The sequence below is a fragment of the Tupaia chinensis genome, unplaced genomic scaffold, assembly GCF_000334495.1.
Source record: "Tupaia chinensis unplaced genomic scaffold, TupChi_1.0 Scaffold000429_1, whole genome shotgun sequence".
NCBI lineage: Eukaryota > Metazoa > Chordata > Mammalia > Scandentia > Tupaiidae > Tupaia > Tupaia belangeri.
The window spans coordinates 998711-1005689 of NW_006159934.1; positions in this window are offsets into that span (position 1 = coordinate 998711).

Below are 6979 nucleotides of genomic sequence, written 5' to 3' on the forward strand. Positions count from 1 at the left end.
GCAAAAATCTCTTAAAAAAAAAAAAAAGAATAATTTTATTTAATTAATTTATTTTTAAAGAACTGTTAAAAATGTTACTGTTATTATTGTTTTTTAATTCACTGGAGAAAGATGAAGAGAGAGAGTGAGAGGGAAAGTGAGAAAGCAAGTCACCAGGTCTAGGACTGAAACTGCAGTTGACCCTGTGGGGAATCCAGCACCTCAACCACCACACCACCTGCTGGTCCCTATTTATTTATTTTAAACTTTGCAATAGGGCACGTGGGCTCACCAGAGAGAAAGAGAAAGTAAGACAATGAGCTGTCAGGTCCGGGACTTGAATTGCAGTCAGCCATGTAGGAGTTCAGCACCTTAACCACCGTGCTACCTGTTGGCCCCTCCAATTTCTTTAATTTTTCTTCCCTGATTGTCCTGCCTACAACCTCCAGATAATGTTGGATGGAAGTGCTGAGAACAGACATCCTTGTCTTGTTTCTGATCTTAGGGAGGAATTTTCTGGTCTTAGCATTAGGTCTGATGCTAACTGTGGAGGTTTCGTAGATGCCCTTCATTGGCTTAAGGAAGTTCCTACTTTGTAAATGCTCTTACCATGAAAGGGTGTTGAATCTTGTTATTTACTTATTGTGTAATTTTGCTAGAGGATGCATGTGCTTGCCAGAGGGACAGAGAGAAAGTGAGAAAGCATCCTCTCCCCCCAGAGAAGACGGCTACACCACAATCCCTTCTCCTCCATTCTCCTCCCACAGGGTCCAGAACTTGAACCATTCAGTCAGCCATGTGGAGTCAGCTCCCTTAACCATCATGCCATCAGCTAGCCCAGAGTGTTGGATTTTGTCAAATGCTTTTTCTGCATCTGTTGAGAGGATCTTGTGATTTCTGTAGGAAATAAAAATACTCATTTTAAAGTAGGTTAGCATACTATTTCTGTGGCTTACATGCATATATTAATTTTCTCTTTAATAGAAATCCTGGGGCAAGCAGGTGGTGTGGTGGTTAAGGCACTGGACTCCTACATGGCTAACAACAGCTCAAGTCCCGAATCTGGTGGCTTGCCAAGCTTGCCAAACTACACTTGATAAAATTTAATTTTTTATCAGGGCTGGCAGGTGGCATGGTGGTTAAGGGCACTGGACTCCCATATGGCCGACAGTGATTCAAGTCCCAGATCTGGCAGCTTGCTTTCTCACTTTCTCTCTCTCACTCTCACTCTGTCCCTCTCTTGTCAAATTAAAATTAAAAATAAAGTTAAATAAACAATATTATTGTGAATCAGCAGTTAGCGTAATGGCTATGTTGCTGGACTCCCACGTAGTCAACCGCGGTTCGCGTCCCGGACCCGGTAGCTTAAAACTCACGCCGGGCGTGTGTGTGTGCATGCCCAAGATCCCGGGAGGAGAATGGAGGAGAAGGGATTGCAGCGTGGCCATCCCCCACGGGGGGTGATTTCTCGCTTTCTGTCTCTCTGTCTCTGTCTGGCGAGTGCACACGCCCTATAGCGAAAACCTCTCAAAAAAATTATTTTAAAATGTTTTAATTTATTATTATTATTATTTTAAAATTTGCTACAAGACATATGTGCTCACCAGAGAGAGACAGGGAAAGTGAGGAAAGCAAGCCACCAGTTCCAGGAGTCAAACCATGGTCAGCCATGTGGGAGTCCAGCACCTTAACCACCACACAACCTGCTAATTGGTTAAAAAAAAAAGAGCGGGGAGACTAGCAGTTGATGTAATGGCTATGTCACTGGACTCCTATGTAGTTGACCGTGGTCCGAGTCCTGGACCCGGTAGCTTAAACTCACGCTTAACCTCATGTCTGGGCATGTGTGCGTGCGTGTCCAGGATCCCGAGAGGAAAATGGAGGAGAAGGGATTGCGGCGTGGCCATCCCCCGGGGGGGGGGGTGATTTCTCGCTTTCTGTCTCTCTGTCTCTCTCTGTCTTTCTAGCAAGCGTACGTGCCCTATAGCAAAAACCTCTCCAAAAAAAAAAATAATAATAATAATAGAGGAAAGAAAACCTGACAAGTTAGTTATTTCTATGAAGCATTATGAAATAAAGGCAGAAGATAATGGCCTCTTAGAAACTACTGTATGCAATAATTGTCCGTTTCAGAAATACTTTTTAATGACTGCAAATTAGTTGCCCTGAAATATGAAACAAACTTCAATTTTGTATTGTTTTTAAGATTTCATTCAGTAATCAGAACTAAGGATTTCCCATAAATAAAAAACACTGCAGTGCATTTAGTGGCTAGTATTAAGTCGATTTTTTCCCCCAACTGTGGTACCATTTTATTATAAGCATTAAGAATCTAAGATTTGCGGGTACCAGCAGGTGGCATGGGGGTTAAGGCGTTGGACACTCCCCATAGTTGACCATGGTTTGAGTCCCAGACCTGGTGGCGTGCTTTCTCACTTTCCCTCTTTCTCTCTCTTTCTCTGTGTCTCTCTCTCTGGTCACATTAAAAAATAAGTGAATGGATAAATAAAATTAAATAAATATATATTTAAAAAAAAAAAGAACCTAAGATTTGGGGACCAGAAGATACCGTAATGGTTATGTCACTGGACTCCCACATAGTCGACTGTGGTTCAAGTCCTGGACCCAGCAGCTTAAACTCACACCTGGCACATTAAGATTTCAGTAATCAGAAATAAGGATTTCCCATAAATAAAAAGCACTGCAGTGCATTTAGTGGTTAGTGTCAAGTCGATTTTTCTCCAGCCGTGGTACCATTTTATTATAAGCATTAAGAACCTAAGATTTGGGGAGACCAGCAGGTGGCGTGGGGGTTAAGGTGCTAGACACTCCCACATAGCTGACCATACCGATTTGGGGCATGTATGCCCAAAAGGAGAAAAGATTGTGGTGTGGCCATCCCCCTGAGGGGTGATTTCTGACTTTCTGTCTCTCTGTCTCTCCAGTAAGCACATGCATTTTATAGCAAAAATTACTTTTTTTAAAAAAAAAAGAACCTGAGATTTGGGGTTAGCAAGTGGCGTGGTGGTTAAGACGCTGGAATCCTACATAGCCAACAGTGGTTTGAGTCCTGGACCTGGCAACTTGCTTTCTCGCTTTCCCTTTTTCTCTCTCTGTCCCTCTCCAGTCAAATAAAAATAATTTAAAAGTAAATAAACTTAAATCATTCTTTTCTAAAAATGAGATTTATGCTGGAGTTGATTTATAGGTAAAATAATGTACAATTCTCTTTTTAAAAGAAAATTTTATGACCACAATTACTTCAAGATGTAATTACATTCAAATAACCTACCAAACTTACCATCTCATGCTTTAGCAATTACAGAAGTGTGATTTTGACATATGGAAATTTCACGAGTTAGGCAAATGCAAAATGCTAAAGGATGTGAAGTTCCTGTTTAAGTTTAGGGTACAGCAAAATTGAGATAATATTTTTCAGTTATATGATCAGCCTATGATACAGCATTTTAAATCATACAGACTTTTGGAAATATACAAATCCAAAGAAGATAATACCTTTTGCAAATTATAAAACTTCAGTAAATCAATACAGTACTTTGTAATGCAATAAAACTATGTTTTGTTTGGAGTCAAATATTACTCTAGTGATCATTTCCACCACAAAAATAACCATTGAAATACTAAATCAGATTGCTAAGGCTTTTCATGAGAGTTGATATTACAACCAGTTGTTTCATACAAATTAATAGGACTTTTAAAATGATATGATTTCTAGGCCAGCAGGTGGCGTGGTAGTTAAGAGCGCTGGACTCCCACATGGCTGACTGATTTTGAGTCCTAGACCTAGTGGCTTGCTTTCTCACTTTCTCTCTCTCTCTCTTTGGTCAAATTTTAAAATAAATAAAGTTAAATAAAATAATTCTTTTTAAAATTATATAATTTCCTTCCTTTCGAGTGCCTTTCTTATTGCTAGCTGCTGAGTTCACACAGTAGAAAAAGCATGTGCATTTAAATGTGCTCTGTTTCTTTCTGGGGTTGGTCCAAAATCACTCACAAAGAACGTTCAAACTGCACCTTAAGAAGCTCAAACATGCCAATACCAAATTAAAGCCATTTTTCAAACACAGGCAATGTTTCCATTAACAGAGGTCCCCTCAATGATAGATGGTCCCTTCACTGGGCACTCATTCCAGCTGACCTCTTTTATTTGGAAGCACCACACCTGTCTGTGTGGATCACACATTCTTGAGGTTCTTATTTTTAAATATATTTAATATTGAGGCAGCAGGAGGTGTAGTGGTTGGGGTGCTGGATTCACACATGGCCAACCATGGTTCGAGTCCTGGACCTGGTGGCTTGAAACTCACGCCAGACACATGAGCATGCATGCCCAGAATCCCAGGAGGAGAATGGAGGAGAGGGGATTGTGGCATGACCATCTCCCCATGGGGTGTGTGTGTGATTTCTCACTTTCTCTGTCTCTGGTAAGCGCAAAAAAATTGTATGTGTGGGTATATACACATATATATGTGTGTGTGTGTGTGTGTGTGTGTGTATGTGTGTGTATATATATATATATATACCTAGTATGTAGATAAGCCTTTTAAAGAATAGACACATAGGGGCCACCAGATGGTGTGGTTAACTCACTGGACTCCCACATGGTCTACCACAGGTCAAGTTTTGGACCTGGCAGCTTGCTTTCTCACTGTCTCTCTGTAGCAAATTAAATAATAATAAATAAAATATTCTTTAAATAATAGACGCATGTATGGAGTGTGACAGCACAGCAGTAAAATGCGACCCTCTGAGGCTGACACACCACGTGTGCTGGGCACCCCTGCAGCCTGTGATCTGGAGCTGCCTGGAGCTGGGGGTGGATCACGATGCTGAGTCTCTGTTCAGGGTGTCTGTCTAGTTCTCTCTCTTGCACTCTGTCTCACTTATTTAAGAAAAAAATAAACCTGAAAATAAAGACACATTGCCAGCTTGGAGCGAGGGGTGGAGTGGTGGGAGCATATTCCTACTGTTTTTCACCAACCTTTATTATCATTTCTCTACAAACGCTGCCAACGCCAGTATTCTTACACTCCTCTTACTGAAACAGTCAGTTGTTCCATTTTAGCATTTCATTTATGGTCACCCGTAACTTACTCCTTGACCTCTATAAGTGTAAGATGACCTCTATAAGTTTGAGATACTTGTCATTGTCCCTCTGGATTGCTGAGGCCGACTCCTTTCACAGTGAGAAAGTATGACTTCCTGATTTGGAATTGTTTTTTCCAGTCTATTCATGTCTATAGAAAGAGAGAGAGAGAAGGAGAGAGAAGGGCACCCTTAACAGGGTCTTCACACCATCTCTCAGCCTTGCAGACAACCAGGAACACAGGAGCATGCCCACATGCTCAGGCAACCCGGGACATGAACTTGGAGCTTCCCATTTGGCCTCCAGCATCCCGCAGCAGCACCTCCACCACCTGCACCACCACAGCTGGGGCTGAGTGAAATGTTTTTGTGTGGGTGGATCCTAAGGAGGTGGCTTGTATGTAAGTTTCTCACCAACTGAAATCATATTTGTAGATGAAATAGTAAAGGATTTAAGTTTCATTATTATCTCTGCAGCATCACCCACAGAATGTTCTTGCATGTGTGTTTTGATTCTTGGTGTACCTGTAACAAGATTTCATGCTGGAAGGACATTCCCACTCTGAACCCAGGGAGGCCAGCAGGTGGCGTGGTAGTTAAGGTGCTGGATCCCACATGGCCAGCTGCATGGTTGCAGTCCCAGAACAGGTAACTTGAAAGTCATGCCGGAGGGACCAGCAGATGGCGTAATGGTGACATCACTGGACTCCCATATGACCGACGGCTGTTCAAGTCCCAGACTCAGCAGCTTGAAACTCAAGCCAGGTGTGTGTGTGTTATGTGTGTGTGTATGTGTGTGTGTGCATTCCCAAAATACCAAGAGAAGAATGGAAGAGAAAGGATTATGGCATGGTCATCCCCCCTAGGGGGTGATTTCTCCCTTTCTGTCTCTCTGTCTCTCTCTGGCGAGTGCATGTGCCCTATAGCAAAAATCTCCTTAAAAGAAAAAAGAAAGAAAATTATGCCAGACTCATATGTGTGCATGCCCAAACTCCCAAAAGGAAACTGGAGAAGACATTGTGGGGTGCCATTTCCCCTCGAGGGTGATTTTTCACTTTCTCTCTCTCTCTCTCTTTCTGTTTGTCTCTGGCAAGCACATGCATCCAATAGCAAAAAAAAGAAAAAAAAAAAAAAAAAAAAAAAAATTGCATGGGACACATTTCTATTAAAAAATTATTCATGGGGTTGGTGGGCAGCTTGATGGTTGAGGTGCTAGATATACACGGCCAACTGTGGTTTGAGTCTTGGACTTGGTGACTTGCTTTCTCAATCTCTCTCTGTCTCTCATCAAATTTAAAAAATAATAATAAATAAAATTAAATAAATAATTATTTAATAAAAAATTATTCATGATTTGGGCCAGTAGGTGGGATGGTGGCTAAGGCACTGGATTCCCACATGGCTGACTATGGCTCTAGTTCCAGACTTAGCAGCTCGAAAATCACACCAGCCATATGTATGTGCATGCCCAAAATTCTGAGAGGAGAATGGAGAAGGGATTGTGGCGTGGCCATCTTCCCTGAGGGTAAAGGGGGTGATTTCTCATTTTCCCTCTCACTGTCTCTGTCTTTCTGGTGAGTGCACATACCCTATGGCCAAAAAAAAAAAAAGAGAGAGAGAGAGAAAGAGAAAAAATTATTCATGTTTCATTATTTATCCAAAGTTAAGTAGGAATTTCTATTCTGTATTTTTTCTGGCAACCCTACCTAAATACTATTCTAGTACAGTCTACCACTGCACACATGCAAGAAAATTTCCAGGATAGAGCCAGCAGGTGGTGTGGTGGTTAAGGAGGCTGGACCCCACATGGCCAACTGCAAGGTTCAAGCCTTGGACCTGGTGACTTGAGAAACATGCCAGACACATGCGTGTGCATACCCCAAATCCTGAGGGG